General features: G+C 41.7%; 1 long non-coding RNA gene across 1 annotated transcript in view; it reads right to left on the bottom strand.

Moving 5' to 3' along the window:
- LOC118004671 overlaps positions 1 to 10,129 on the bottom strand; it is a 29,997-nt gene extending 19,868 nt beyond the window's left edge. Inside the window, exon 1 of the long non-coding RNA XR_004677666.1 lies at positions 10,063 to 10,129. This is a non-coding gene — a long non-coding RNA (uncharacterized LOC118004671). The remainder of the gene's footprint in view (positions 1 to 10,062) is intronic.
- Between the last annotated feature and the right edge of the window lie 6,303 nt (positions 10,130 to 16,432).

Raw genomic sequence — 16,432 nt, 5'->3', positions numbered from 1 at the left:
ACCAACACTTGATACTGTTTTTAATGTTTGCCAGTCTGGTGGGCAGGACATGATTGCTAACTGTGGTTTTGATTTTGAATTCTCCTGTTGGCTAATGAAGATGGGTATCTTTTAATATGCAAATTAGCCATTGTGCCACACATCTGCAAATATTTTGCCTATTTTTCTTAATGGATTTATAGGTGTTCTTTATATATTTTGGATACCAATCTTTAAGCAATTATGTATGTTATAAATATATACTCCCATTTTTGGCTTATTATTTCACTCTATGGTGTGTTTTGATGAACAGAAGTTGTTAATTTTTAGAATTCAATTCTTAAATCTTTCCCTTTAGAAATTGTGTGATTGTGGGGCGCCTGGGTGGCTCAGTCGGTTAAGTAAAAAAAAAAAAAAGTGTCTTGGCTACTAAGCGGCTCTTGTCCCTTTGCACTTCCATATAAATTTTAGAACCAGCTTGTTAAGTTCCACAAAAACTCTGTCAGCATTTTTACTGGAATTGAATGGAATCTGTAGATGAATTTGGGGAAAAATTGGTATCTTTACTGATTAAAAATTTTTGACACTACTTTAAATTATATTTTTAATTGTATTTTTGAAACAAATTTTCCAGCATTTGTTTTGGACAGATGAAAATGCGACTGAGCTTTATTTTATATCCAGCACCTTACTAAAATCCCATCAATACTAATACTACTTTCTATAGGTTTTTTGAAAACCGTTGTATCATGTGCAAATAGCAGCAGCTTTATTTTTTCCTTTGCAATCTTTGCACTTTTTCTTCTTTTTTTTTTTTTGTTTTCCCTCCACTGTTGGCTTGAATCTCAAGTCCAAAATGGATTGGAATAGTGAAAGTGGATGCATTCACCTTACACCTGATATTAAAGGGAATACATATATGTTTCACCATTAATGATGATGTCTTTAGAATGGTGTGTAGGCTGAAGAAATTCCTTTATATCCTTAGGTTGTTATGAGTTGTTTTTTTTTATTTATTTACTCATTTTTTAAAATTTTATTTTATTGATTTTAGAGAGAGAGAGTGAGCAGTGGGGAGGGGAAGGGGGAGAGAGAAACCTAAGCAGACTCTGTGCTGACCTGGGAGGCTGATGTGGGGCTTGATCTCATGACCCTGAGATTGCGACCTGAGCCGAAACCAAGAGTCAGATGCTTAACTGACTGTGCTACCCAGTTGCCCCTATTTATTTCTTTTTAAAAGATTTTACTTATTTATTTATTTGAGAGAGAGACAGAGAGAGCATGAGCGGGGGCAGGGGGGCGGGCCAAGGGAGAGGGAGAAGCAGACTCCCCACTGAGTGGGGAGCCAGACTTCGGGCTTAATCCCAGGATCCCGAGACCATGACCTGAGCTGAAGTCAGACCAACCACTGAGCCACCCAGGCACCCCTGTTTTGTTTTGTTTTTAAATCATGAATGGATGTGGTATTTTAACAGCTACTTTTTTCTGCTTTAATTGAGAGGATAACATAACTTTTCTCCATTAATCTGTTAATGGAGTAAATTGCATGAATTGATTTTCTAATGTTTATGACCAAGTAGGTCATAATGATTTTAAACAATGCTCAAGTTTGTTAGTGTTCTGGTTATCTCTCTTTTTAAAATTATTTATTTATTTATTTATTTGAGAGAGAAGAGGAGAGAGAGCACCTGGGCACCCCTGGCAGGGGAGGGAGGTGGGCAGAAGGAAAGGGAGGGAGAGTCTCAAGCCGACTCTACACTCAGCGCAAAGCCTGATGGGGGGTTTGATCTCACCACCTTGAGATGACCTGAGCCGAAGCCAAGAGTCTGACACTCGACCTACTGTGTCAGCCAGATGCCCCCTATCTCTTATTGTATAACCAACTACCTCCCAACTTGATTAAAACAACATCTATTTTATTTATCTATAATTCTGCAAATCAGAAATCTGGACAGAACTCAGCTCAGGGCTTTTCCTGCTCTATAGGGACTCCTTGAGGTCATTTGGTGGAATTAAGCTGGCCGATGAGCTGGTCTTGAGGATCCAAGACAGCCTCATACATATGTCTGGCACCTTGGTAGAGATGGCTGAAAAACTGGATTCTCCTAAGATTGTCTAGTGCAGTGCCTTCTTGTTGCCTCCCCAGCTAGCATTCTCAGGGTAGTCTTAGTTCTGAGCAGCTCAGGGCTGGTAGAGTACTCTCAGAGTTTATGGAGGAAACTACAAGCTTTTCTCATTACCCTAGGGAGTCATGCAATGACCCTTTCACCACAATCTATTCTATTCTAAGAAGCACTTTTCTAGAACCAACCTAGATTCAAGGGGGAAGCAATTAGACTCTACCTCTCAGTGGGAGGAGTAGCAAAGAATGTGCCATCAGTTTTCATCTGCCATCTGTTAGCTACTAGTTTATGATTTTTATATCTATATTTCCTAAGTGAGATTGAAATTTTCCTTTCTGTCCTTATCTGGTTTTGACACCAAAGATATGCTAGCCTCATTAAAAGAAGTTGCTGTGTCTTACCTACTTTTCTCCATTTTAAAATAATTTAAATCTAGTTTTATTTCTTTTTTTTTTTTAAGGATTTTTTATTTATTTACTTGACAGAGAGAGACACAGCGAGAGAGGGAACACAAGCAGGGGGAGTGGGAGAGGGAGACACAGGCTTCCCGCGGAGCAGGGAGCCCAATGGGGGGCTCGATCCCAGGACCCTGGGATCATGACCTGAGCCAAAGGCAGACGCTTAACGACTGAGCCACCCAGGCGCCCTGTCTAGTTTTACTTCTTGAATGTTGGTAGCACTTGCTGGTAAAATCACTGAGCCTTGTATTTCCATGGTAGAATGATTTTAAACTATTGTTTCAGTTTATTTAATGGTAAGGACTATTTTAATTTTCTATTTTTCTTGAGACAATAATGGAAAATTATATTTATCTACATTTCATCTCAATTTTCAAATTTATTGGCAAAAGTTTGCTTATAATAAGCCCTTACATCTTTGTAATGTCAATAGCATCTGTAATTATGTCTCATTTTTCATTTCAGATATTGTTATTTGTGTGTTCTCTTTTTCTTAATTGATCTTGCCAGAAATTTATCAATTTTATTGATTTTGCCAAAGAAGTAACTTTTGGCTGTGTTGGTTCTATTTTATTTTTGTCCTCTATTTCATTAATATCTTCTCTTTCTTTTATCTTTCTTTGGGCTTATTCTGTTTTTTTCTACCTTGTGTTGTATGCTAAGCTCATTATTTCTATTATAAGTTATATGCGTTAGCTTCTTGGCCCTTATGGTTATTAGCATATTTTAAAACTTCCAATCATTGGGAAATTATCCTTTTGTTAATTGATTTCTTATTTAACTGTAGTGTAGTCAGATAATATAATCTGTCAAATACTGATACTTCAAAATCGGTTGGGACTTTTTTTGGCTCAGTGTGTTGTTGCTAAAAACAATTTATGTTCTATAGTTGTTGGGTACAGTTTTCTGTAAATATATATTAGATTAATCTATGCTGTTAAATCTATATTCATACTTTTTTGTATTTTGGTCTTCTTGATATTTCATTTACTGGGACAGATAGGATAAATTCTCCCACCATAAGAGTATATTTATTTATTTACCTTTGTGATTGTGTATATTTTTGCTCTATATATTTAGAAGCTATTATTATTGTTACACATGTTAAAACTAATATATTTTCCCAGTGAACTCAAACTTTAACTATTGTATAATAGTTGTGTTTATTTCTAGTAGTGCTTCTTGCCTTACAGTCTATTTTGTCTGCTCTTAATTTAGGGACATCAGCTTCTTTAACTAGCATCTGCCTGGAATATCATTTTCAGTTCTTTTTACTTTCAACCTTTTATGTTCCTATGTTTTAAACTTGTTACCTATAAGTAGCATATAGATGGATTTTTTACTTATTTTTTTAAAGATTTTTTATTTATTTATTTGAGACAGAGAGAAAGAGAGCACCAGCAGGGGAGAGAGGCAGAAGGAGAGGGAGTAGCTGACTCCCCGCTGAGCCAGGAGCCAGACTAGGGACCCTGGGATCATGACCTCAGCCGAAGGCAGATGCTTAACTGACTGAGCCACCCAGGTGCCCCTAGATGGACTTTTTAGACTGAAACATTCTCAATTTATATTGGTTGTAATTACTGATATATTTTATTCAAAGCTTTCCATTTGTCTTAGCTTCTCTGTTTCTTTTTCTTTCCTTTCTTGCCTTTTATTTTTTTATTTTCTTATTTTAACTTTTCATCACAGAAAATTTTAAACACATATAAGAGTAAAGAAATCATCTCTCAGCTTCACCAAAGATCAAAAAAATTTATCTGCCCTCTGTACCCTCCCACAACCCAACACTGGATTGTTTTTATGCAAAACGAGGCCATCATATAATTTCACTCACAAATTCTTCAATGTGTATCTATAATATTTAAGAGGTCTTTTACAAAACAAATCCACATTACCATGATTACATCTTTAAAAAATAGTAAATGTTGGGGTGCCTGGGTGGCTCAGTCGGTTAAGCGTCTGCCTTTGGCTCAGGTCATGATCCCAGGGTCCTGGGATCGAGCCCCGCATTGGGCTCCCTGCTTGGTGGGAAGCCTGCTTCTTCCTCTCCCACTCCCCCTGCTTGTGTTCCCTCTCTCGCTGTGTCTCTCTCTGTCAAATAAATAAAATCTTAAAAAAAAAAAAGTAAATGTTTCATATCATTAAATATCCAGTGAGCGTTCAAATTTTCCTAATTGTCTTACATGCAAAAAATTCATTTTTACTGTTGGTTTGTTTGAATTATATCCAAAGAGGTTCACCCATTTCTTTCTTATTTTAGAATAAACACTATTTTCTTATCTCATTTGTCCTTTACTAGCTTGGAAATTAAGCACTTCTTTCCCATTTTTATTACTATTCTAGAAATTCTAACTCATCAAGTCTGAAGTTAATCAGCATTTTTCCCCCCTCTTTTTGAACAACATATGACCTTTGGGACACTTTAATTCCTACCAACGAACCTCCTCTTATCTCAGATTATAGACTACTGGTGTCTTGTATTTTGGTTCTAATTTTTAACCCTATAAGGCATTATTATTATCTCCTGCCATCAATATTTGTTTAGATTTACTCACATAATTATCATTCTTTTTGCTCACCATTCCTTGTTGCAACTTAGATCGTCCATATGAAATCACTTTCCTTCAACCTAAAGTATTATCTTTAGAATTGTGTCTGTGCATGTGAGTCTTTTGAGGGAAAGTCACTTAGTTTTTCTTTATCTGAAAATGTCTCCGTTTACTCTCAACCTGGAAACATTTTTCAGTGGATATACATTATTAGGTAGATGATTATTTTCTCTCAGGATGTTAAAGATATCATTCCAGTCTCCTGGGTTGCTGTCAGCTACCAGTCTAACTAGTCTAAATATTGTTCCTTTAGGGAATTTGTCTTTTTTCTTTTGCTGCTTTTAAGATCATCCCCCCAGCTTTTTTGGGGGGGGATATAAAGTTTCATTGTGATGTATCTGGGTGATGATGACAACAATGATGATGATGATGTTGATGCTTTTATTTTTTATTTATACTGGTTGGGATTATTTTGGCTTCCTGAATCTATGAATTGGTGTCTTCTATCAGTTCTGGGAATTTTTCATCTCTTGAAATACGATTTTTTTTTTTCTTCTCTTTCTGGAATGCCAACTAGAAATATATTAAACTTTCTCATGCTCTCTTTCATATCATTTAAACATTCCTCCATATTTCCTATCTCTTCGACTCTCTGTGATACATTATATCTAATTTCTTCAGAACCATCTTCTAGGGGGCCTGGATGGCTCAATAGGTTGAGCATCTGACTCTTGGTTTCGGCTCAGGTCATGATCCCCCAGTCATGGGATCAAGCCCCGAGTCGTGCTCTGCACTCAGCATGGAGTCTGCTTCAGATTCTCCTTCTCTCTCTCAAATAAGTAAGTAAGAAAAAAAAAATTTTTTTTAAAGAACTATCTTCTAGTTCACTAATTCTCTCTTCAATTGTATCTTTAATCTGCTATTAAACTCAACTACTGAGTTTCACATCTTATCATTTAATTTCATGAAGTTTTATTTGGTTCTTCTAAAAAATATGGTCATGTATGTTCTCTTACTCCTATTTAAAATTCCTTATATTATCTTTTAAAATATATTAAGCATTTATTTTATATTTTGTATCTGATAATTCTATGAGTCTAATTCTTCTGTGTTTTTTTTGCTCCTGCTTTTACTTACTCGTGCATCATTTCCTTGTGATTTTGTTTATGATTTCTTCACTGTGAGCTTATATCTGTGGAAATTATTTGAGGCTTGGTTGTTGAGTTTCTCTTGGGAAGATTTATATTTGCCTCTTCCAGGCATCTGGGGGTACCTTCAGTTCTGGACATTTAACTAGACAGTTTGAACTTTCCTTTCTCCTCAGTACAAGGCTCAAGGAGGCAAATTCTTTGCACCCTACCCCCCACCCCCCTTGGAGGAGGGAGTAGGCAGGTCTATTTCTCAGTTCACTCTTACATGGAAGGTATAACCCATTGGGGTTCTAGCTTTAGGTAGAGGACTCTTCTGTTAGACTCCCCACCTTGATTGGGCTCTGTTTCCTTCACCCAACAAGGCTGTGAAGATAAAATCCAAATTCACTGTTGAATGTTATCAATGTGTAAACTGTCTTTTCTCTGATTTTTTACTTTCCTCTGATTTTTTGCTTATCTCTGGTTTTTTACTTTCACTTAGTTTTCAATCTCTTGCCATTTTTCTGGTCAAATTCAGCAATGCTTTGCTCTCTTCCTCTCTGATCTCTGTCCCAGGAGGAGGTGCACACGTGGGGTGAGAGCGCTGAGTGGCGGGGCTCAACACGTGTGGGGAGCCAGCGTGGAGGGCTGGGCTTGTGCAGGGGTGCTGAGTAATACCTGGGAGCAGCTGGGGGTACTTCCCGAGCCTGGCACGCGCGCCAGGCCCTGTGATCAGCGTGGGCAGGTGGGGCTGAGCCTGGTCAGAAGCAGGTGTTCTTTGCTGGGCAGGCTGTGCGGGGACCGTGAGCCCGACCCTGCTGGCAGCTCAACCTGGGAAAACCCTTCCCCGCAGCGGGAGGGGAATGCGTTCCTAACGTTGACAGCTAATGTGCTGGAAAGCGAGAGAAGCGGGTCTGCGGTGGAGCCCGAGTGGAGGAGCCGCAAAGACCAGCTGAGCCTTACAATCTCCCAAGAGGTGCAGAAAATGAACACATCTCAGGCATCCGTGTCATTCAAGGATGTGACTGTGGAGTTCACCCAGGAAGAATGGCAGAAAATAGGCCCCACTCAGCGGACTCTGTACAGAGATGTGATGCTGGAGATCTACAGCCACTTCGTCTCCATGGGCCCAAGTCTTAAATTATTTCCCATTTACAGGGTATTGCTATACAAAACCAGAAGTGATCTTAAGGTTGGAGAAGCAGAAGATCCATGCTTGTTAGAGAAAGAATTTCTAACCAGGAGATCCTCAGATCCACTGGAAAACAGCTGGGGCTGTGGAACATAGAAATAATACATTTTACAAGAAACTAAGATATAATTATAAACGTTTTTCAGACTCTAAAAGCAAAGAATAAGCCCTTTAATTGCCAGTGGAAGAGTCACAAAATATGAAAGAACTTTAGGTAAAAAGGAAACATCATTAAATTTCAAAACAATAGAAAAACCAAAGTTCAACAAAACTAGAAATTGCAAACAGTATAGGGAAATTGAAACCTCCTTCTGGGAGTTAAGAACCTGTTGGCATGAGATCTGAAATTGCAGTATATCCAGAAAACTGTAACAATGGAAAGCTTGGTATCAGAACCTCCGGGCTTCAGGTAGAGCACTGCTTACAGGGAAATTTCTATTCTGACATACTTATTTTAAAAACAAAGTTTAAAAAAGACTAAGCAGGGGCGCCTGGGTGGCTCAGTCGGTTAAGCGGCTGCCTTCGGCTCAGGTCATGATCCTGGGGTCCTGGGATCTAGCCCCACATCAGGCTCCCTGCTCAGCAGAGAGCCTGATTCTCCCTCTCCCTCTGCCTGCCACTCTGCCTACTTGTGCTCTTTCTCTGTCAAATAAATAAATAAAATCTTTTAAATAATAAATAAACAAATAAACAAACAAACAAACAAATAAATAAAAAAGACTAAGCAGGGTGCCTGGGTGGCTCAGTTGGTTAAGCGTCTGCCTTCGGCTCAGGTCATGATCTCAGGGTCCTGGGATGAGTCCCGCATGGGGCTCCCTGGTCAGTGGGGAGTCTGCTTCTCCCTCTGCCTGCCGCTTCCCCCACTTGTGCTCCCTCTCTCTCAAATAAAATCTTAAAAAAGAGAAAAAGACTAAGCAAAGCAGAAAAAATAGTTTAATGAAGATAAAAATAGAAACCAGTGAGTTGGAAAACTACAGAGGTGTAAATAATAACTAGCCAAAAGGTGTTTCTCGGTCCTTTCTAAGAAGTAACTATGCAGACATACCTAACAATACAGTAGGGTAAACATTTAGAAATATATGTAAGACAGGTGGACAGAAACTTGAAAAACTATGAGAGATATTGAATAGACTTTAATTAGAGAGATAATTCCGTGTTCACAGATTGGGTAAACAATTTTAAAACTCTTAATAATACTCTTAATATATGTAAAGATGCAGTATAATGCCAAGTGATCTCATTTGATTTGTTTGTTTTTGTAAAACTTGGCAAGCTGATTCTAAAATTTATATGGAAATTAAGTAAATACATACATAAGTAAAAATAAAATTTATATAGGAATAATAAAGGCCCAGGAATAATTTAAAACATCTTTGAAAAACAATGTTGTGGAACTTTCTCTGCCTGGTATTGAATGAAACTCTTGTCAATACAATTAATTGTACTCATGTAACTATAATTAAACAAGTCATTGAAATATAATAGCCCAGGAATAAACACGTTTTAAACACTTGAAAAAAAAATTCAGCAACGCTTTTTATGTACGTGTGTGCATGTATATATATACATATGTGTGTATATGTGTATATATAATTTTTAAAAAATATTATATGCATTATAATAAATTATAACAGAATTAAATACAATTTTTAATTTTTTCCCCCTCCCATAGGAGGACAGGCCAGGGTATTTTTTTTATCATGCTTCCAGATAGAAAAGTCCTCCCAACAGTTACTATTCCAATCCCTATTTCCAGAGTGCTAATTTTTGTTAGACAAAATTTTGAAAGATTCTAACATCAGTAGAGCAAGCCCATCTGGCTGCTTTGCAGTTTCTGTCTCCATTTCTTTCAGATTCACATTTTCCTCTTGACCTTGAACAGTGACCCTCTGCTTTCAGAGGCTCCTTTGCTTGTCTGTATTACATAGTACAGTGAGACCATCAGGTAGGAGTTCTCTCATACTCTCTTCTCTCTGCTGTACAATACCTCTTTATCCTATTTATTCTTCCCCTAAGTACCACTTGCAGAACCGTCCCTTCCTTTGAAGGCCAACTCCTCTATCCTTGCAGCTGGAATTCCTACTTTTCCACACTCTCCACTGCATTTTTGCCAATCATAGGGTTGCTAATCTTGGCTGAGTTTAGTACTTTCTCTCCTGTGATATATTTTTTAAAGATTTTATTTATTTATTTGAGAGAGAGAGAGAGAGAGAGAGAGAGATCACAAGCAAGGGGGAAGGGTAGAGGGAGAAGCAGACTCCCCGCTGAGCAGGGAGCCTGATGCGGGGCTCGATCCTGGGACTCCAGGATCATGACCTGAGCCGAAGGCAGACGTTTAACGACTGAGCCACCCAGGCGCCCTGTGATTTTTTTTTAGATGTTCCTTCCCCCTTAATCCCCAAATTCCTCTCTAACTCCAATAGCGCTTTATTGTTCACATGAACACAGGGCTTACAGTGCTGTGCAACGTTACTATTTGCATAACTCGATTCTCCTACAAAGGTGAAAGCTACTTGGAGAAGGCACTGGTTTTTGTTTAATTCTCCTATTTCTTACTGTGCTGAGCACGCTCTTTTGCATATAGTGGCTCACTGTAAATGCTGTTGAATTAACAACTGAATCACTTCTTACCTGCTCTAGAAATCCGTTTTTTCAGTGATCTTTTTCCATCCTCAGTCTCCATCTTCACTAGATCTTTCCCTTCTTTGGTCAGACACACTCGAGTATTTGACATTGAAGGGAAAGAAAAATATCTTTACTTGGTCCTTGCTGTTCCCTTTTTTATCTTTTCCCTTCTAAATATCTTAAACATATGGTCTATGACTTCTGTCTTCTCTCTTTGCCCGGAGTCTTTCTTTAGCCATCTGTAGTGTGACCTCCACCCTCACCACTCTGTTGAGATTACACTCTTAAAAATGAAAGCTTTCCTGCTATTACCGTGACCTCTCCTCTGCTTTCTGTACAGGAATCTGAGCACTCCTGCTGGGACAGTGTTCTCTGCCCAGGGTTACCCTGTGGTGCCTCTTCCCCATGCCCTCTGACTGCTCGTCTTTCCTGCCCACCCCTCCATCCAAGCCTGTCCTCATGTCACAGCTTTCCTCTCTGTATGGGGGAAGCCCACTGCCTTGATGACTTCAGGTTTATTAATGTGGCTGCTTGTCACATCTTGATTCTCTGTTCTTCATCTCTTTTCAATCTAAAATCCCACGTCCCTGAATTCCTCCCAGACATTTTCATTTAGTGTCCCTATGCTCAAAGTGGCTCTCTTTCCTAAATTATTTTGCACTCACCTCTTCCATCACCTCTTGGATCATGTAGGCTCTAAAATCTCTTTAGTTTGGTCCCTCCCACTTTCTTATTCCTCTGTCTCTCACCGCCTATGAAGTTGGTTCAGCCTTCACTGATACCTCTGCTGTCAATCTCTTTCCTTTCTCAGCCATCGTGCACATCATTGCCTAGTATTCTAAAAGTTCCCCCCCTTGGGCGCCTGGGTGGCTCAGTTGGTTAAGCGATTGCCTTCGGCTCAGGTCATGATCCTGGAGTCACAGGATCGAGTCCCATATCAGGCTCCCTGCTCGGCAGGGAGTCTGCTTCTCCCTCTGACCCTCCCCCCTCTCATGTACTCGCTCTCTCTCATTCTCTCTCTCTCAAATAAAGAAATAAAATCTTTATAAATAAATAAATAAATAAATAAATAAATATTCCCCCCAGGTTATGATGGAGGTCTATAGAAAAAGAGTAGTATGCGTTAAGTAGTATGCTTTTTTTTTTTTAAGATTTTATTTTTAAGTAATCTCTATAGCCAACATGGGGCTTGAACTCACAACCCTGAGATCGAGAGTCACATACTCCACTGACTGAGCCAGCCAGGTACCCCAAAAAAGAATAGGATAGGCTTTAGAATCAGACAAACTCAGAATTGGAATCCCAAGTCCACTATTTCCTGGCTGGGGAGTGTCAGTTCCTCAATTCCTGTGAGGGTAATATCACTCTTCGCACAGGATTTTAGTGAGTATTGAGTGAGATGATAGAATAAAGTTACATTTCCATATTAAAAAAAATTTTTTTTTTAAAGATTTTATTTATTTATTTGAGAGAGAGAGAATGAGAGAGAGCACATGAGAGAGGAGAGGGTCAGAGGGAGAAGCAGACTCCCCGCTGAGCAGGGAGCCCGATGCGGGACTCGATCCAGGGACTCCAGGATCATGACCTGAGCCGAAGGCAGTCGCTCAACCAACTGAGCCACCCAGGCACCCCCATATTTATTTATTATTTTTTTTTCAGGCACCCCCATATTTAAAAAAATTTTTAACAGAGAAATAAACAGTTTGAGAGCAGTTAAGTACTTTTCCCAAGGTCATAGTCTATGAAGCAGAGCACAGTCTATAAAGAGATTTTTCACACATCTCACAGGTCAAGGTGAATATAAGCTTTTAATCGGCCTATATTAGTCAATGAGTCCATATTCCTAATATCTGTAAACAAATTCTGGGTTCACCTGGTTCTTCAGAATCCAAGAGAAGACACTGGCTTTGACAGGGCTGGAGCAGGTCCAGGTTGACATCAGAGGTTGAGGCCAGGGATGGAAGACAAGGCCAAGTGGGGTTAGTGTGGAGGCCAATGCATGTGGATGCTGGGAAGTAGACATGGTGAGGTGAGAGAAGGTCATGTCCAAAGAAGCCCTGCTCAGCATGACTGTTGCTGGAAAATGAGAAAGGTCATTGTGTATTTTTATGATGTTGAGTAAATTCAATCCTTTTCTGCCTAGGGCACTTCACTCTTCATAGGGGTCTTGGGGATTTGGCCAATTGTGAGAATGCCTGTGGTAATAGTAAAGCTCATTTTATGAGGCTGGTGGCCATTACTTTCAAACCATAAATTTCATCCTTTAAAACAATGAAAATGACTGCTTTGAAAATGTCATTTGATGATGGGAAGTACAGTCATAGAAAACACCAAAGCAAGACGCAGAACTTCACTTTTGCCTCAGTCCTGGTTGTGGGCTGGGGTCAGGCATCTGGCGCCATGTGAGGGCCCGGAGCCTCCCCCGTGGGAGCTTTTCTGATCGTGCTGCGGTGGAGGAACAAAAGGAGGGAGAGGAAAAAGTAAGGGCAAAGCACCTCAGTCCATGGAAAGCCACCCTTTGCTTGGCTACTTTGGGTTGTGCATCTTGCTTCTTCAATATGGCAGGAGCATGGCCTTGACTTGCTTGCCCTCTCCCTGTGCCCGGATGCTGTGTCTTCTCCCTTTGCTTCATGCCCCTAGGTCAGTGGCTTGAGGGAACTACTCATTCAGAACTCCTGAAATAAAAGCGTTTTGTGGTGAATTCTGTTTGGGAAATGCTGCATGTTATTTTCCCCTTCTGGAGAGCCACAGTGAACATCAACAGTAGTAATTAAGACTCTGTTTTTTAGGGGCGTCTGGGTGGCTCAGTTGGTTAAGCAACTGCCTTCGGCTCAGGTCATGATCCTGGAGTCCCGGGATCGAGTCCCGGGATCGAGTCCCGCATCGGGCTCCCTGCTCAGCAGGGAGTCTGCTTCTCCCTCTCCCGCTCCCCCCTCTTGTGCTCTGTCTCTAAAATAAATAAATAAAATCTTTAAAAAAAAAAAAAAAAAGACTCTGTTTTTTAGCTAATGGCCCTCAGAGCCAGGGTTAGAGGTCTTACGTTGTTCCCAGGGCCCAAGTCATGCCCTGTAAGAATGAAGCTTAAGGTGTTACAGAAGCTCTCATACCTCCAGAGAGTTCCACCGTTTCCATTATTTTTTGGCAGTGGTTCACTAGCCAGCTGGTCAGAACACACTGTGGAAGGGGGGGAACGGAGGCTCACCTTCTAGCCTGTGCAGGACCACGAGGTCCTTAAATAATAAGTTAAATACTTTTAAATAATTTTCTTCCCCATTCATTCCTCTCTCCAGTAGAAAGGGGGGACATCCACTTTTATGTGCTGATGGGTATTCTGTTGCTAGTTTAAGCATATAAAGTACGGTTTAGGGATGTGAAAACTCGAAGCAGGGTTTCTGAGAGCAGCTTGCATTGTTAGGGCAACTAAAGCCATTTGCTGGTGTGCAGCCGGCTTGGAGTCGTGGGGGACGGTAGATAAACTCAGGAGAATTACCAGGAGTCCTGTGCACGGCCATTACTAGAGGTCGAAGACCACCGATAAAATCTAAGGCAGTGGACTCACAAGGGAAAATGGGTGCTACGGGGCAGGCATCCCACAGGGATGATGGGGGGTTGTGTAAAGACGGTAATTTTATGAAAAATCTGCCTTCCACCCAGACTATTTCTAACCATTTGACTGCTATGAACCTTCCAGATTGAGAATAGTTGCTTTAGGGAACTGGGCAGAAATCATAACCCTTAAACAACATTTATTAGACTCTCATTGTGTGCCAGACACAGGGTTCAAAACTGTTTCATGTCCATCTTCCCATTTCATACTTATGGCATTGCTGTGATTCATGGCAACAGATTATTATTATATTTTATATTATTTTATAGATGAGGGACGTTAGGTGTAGAGGGGCTAACTGACCCTCTGTGAAGCTAGGTGGGAAGCCCAGGCTCCCACCCGCTGCATGTTTTTGCTTCCAGATAAAGTTTGGAGTCTACTGGACACTTCCTCACATTCCAGGAAGGAATTTAAGCCCCAGAGAGATAAGAGCTTAAGAAGTTGCATCTAAGGGCACCTGGGTGGCTCAGCTGGTTAAGCGACTGCCTGCCTTTGGCTCTGGTCATGATCCTGGAATCCAGGATGGAGTCCTGCATCGGGCTCCCAGTTCGGCAGCGGGGGGGTGGCGGTGGGTACTCTGCTTCTCCCTCTGACACTCTCCCTTCTCATGCTGTTTCTCACTCTCTCTCTCTCTCTCAAATAAATAAATACAATCTTAAAAAGAGAAAGTAAGAAAGAAAGAAAGAAATGGCATCTACGAAACGCTGCAGGTTGCCGCCTCGCGTGCTGCCCATCTGGAGGGAGCCGGGCTCACTTCTCTTTGTGGCGCATTGAGCAGAGCCTTCTCTCTGCAGGGTTGTCTGGGTGGAGAAGGGGAGACTGTCATGGCCTTGGCTGTCCCGTGGCCGTGGAGTCTGACCTTGAATCCTAATGGAATTCTGCAGATCCCGTGGGGCCACACACAGCTAGACGGGCCCAGGGCTCAAGGGCGAAGGGGAGGTGTGAGTGCTCCCAAGAGGAGGGGCTTCAGCTACTCTTTTAAAAGGCACTTCCTTTCTTTCTCTCCAAGTCTGCCTTCTCCTAGGGATGTAGTGCGGGAAATTCTTAGGGAGTTTCAGGATGAATTTGGCTGGCTTATCTGTAAAATACGTAGAGGGTGAGTTTCAAAATTCTGCTGCGGCCAGCAGTTAAGCCTCAGTTGTCCATACAGGTAATCAGGCAGCAGTGGCTTCTGACCCTTGCAGGGACTCAGGTGCAGGCCAGCCCTAGGGGTAGGGGTTGGGGGGGGTGGGGACGCTCAATAATTTACTTGGGCTTCCACAGTAAGGCCTTACCATTGGAGAAGAGACATTCTGGAAAAATCGTCTCTGAAATAAGTTTCTATGACTAGAATAATTTATATATTGATGGTATATAGTATTTAAAAATACATTGTCATATCCCACAAAAAATTAAAAGAATACGTTTTTAAATCCTGTATTTGAAGGAAAAGTACAATAGCAATCATACAAAGACAATACAAGTATAAAGCCTTTCCTGGCAGAGACTGGAAATCTCCTGGGGCGGGATTCCTCCCCCAAACCACACCCAGGGTCTAGGTTCCCAGGTGTGTGGCCTGGGAGGTTACACAGCAACTCCTCCCCCACCTCCCCAGGACCTGCCCTTGGTTTAATGCTCTCTCGCCCCTGTTTTGAAATTCTGAACCCTCTCTGAGCAGGGGGCCCCGCGTTTTCGTTTTGCACTGGGCCCCGTGAACTATGCAGCCAGTCCTGCCTCACTGGTTCCCCATCCCTGCAGAATGAAGTCGGGGCCTGTTAGAGCTCTCTGGGCCCGGCCCCGGCACCCCCTCCCACCTCTCCTCCCGGGTCTCTGATGCAGCGGGGCTCTCGGGGACTCTCCTCCCCTGCGCAGCTCCTCAGCCCTCCCTTCTCTGGTTCTTGCCCCTGGCCTGGGAGGCGCTCTCCTCCTCCTCCCTCCTGCAGCCTCCCCTCCCAAGGGCTGGCCATGCTTCAGCACTCATGTCCTTGTGCAACCTCACAGACACGGTGCTGCACCAACATTCTCCATGGCTGTCCCCCAGCACTTGGGAAGCCCTTCCAGGCAAGTGCTAGCGCCAGCCAGCCAGGCCATCCCCACGCCAGGGTCAGGCACAGGGCCTGGTACGCAGCATGGACAGGACTGACTAAAGACGCTCCGTTCTGTGGGGAGCACTCTTAGGAGACACCACAGAGGGGCTAGTTCTCCAGACAAGACGCAAGCTCTTTCTATCCTCCCCAAATATCCTTGTTTCAAAACAAACTCATTTCCTAGCTAAAAACCAATGTCAAACACTGGGGGCTCACCCATGAGGGGTGTGTGTGTGGGGGGGGTGTAATAAAGCTACCAATAGATTTAAAACACTTTGTTTAAACCTACCTTCTTTCATTTCTTTGGGTATTATTCATACCGTACAGTTTCTGTTTTTGTTAAAAGGAGCCTGTCTCTAGTTTCTTATTTTAGCACATCCTTTTACATGGAGGGTTCTTTTATTCAACTAACTTAACCCCTGGGGTGCTGAGGGGTGGTTGGCTCCGTCTAAGGAGGACGGGCATCGGGCTGCAGGCCTCCCGGACTCTTCAATTGTCCCGTTTCAGGGTCAACTCCACCAAGTATAGCACACAGGGAGACTGGGACCCACAAAAATGGGTCATGTCTTTTAAAATCAGAAGAAATAATAATAATAAATGTATAATGTGTAACCTACAAATCCAGTCTGGATTACATTTGTCTTCATGCCCGTACAGTCATAAATTTTAATTTTTAAATTTTTTTACGACGAAGGGGCCCACA

The sequence above is a fragment of the Mirounga leonina genome, unplaced genomic scaffold (genome assembly GCF_011800145.1).
Source record: "Mirounga leonina isolate KUSES-001 unplaced genomic scaffold, KU_Mleo_1.0 Mir_93, whole genome shotgun sequence".
Taxonomy (NCBI): Eukaryota; Metazoa; Chordata; class Mammalia; order Carnivora; family Phocidae; genus Mirounga; species Mirounga leonina.
Note: the sequence above shows the minus strand (reverse complement) of the source record. Positions and strands in the feature narration are given on the sequence as shown.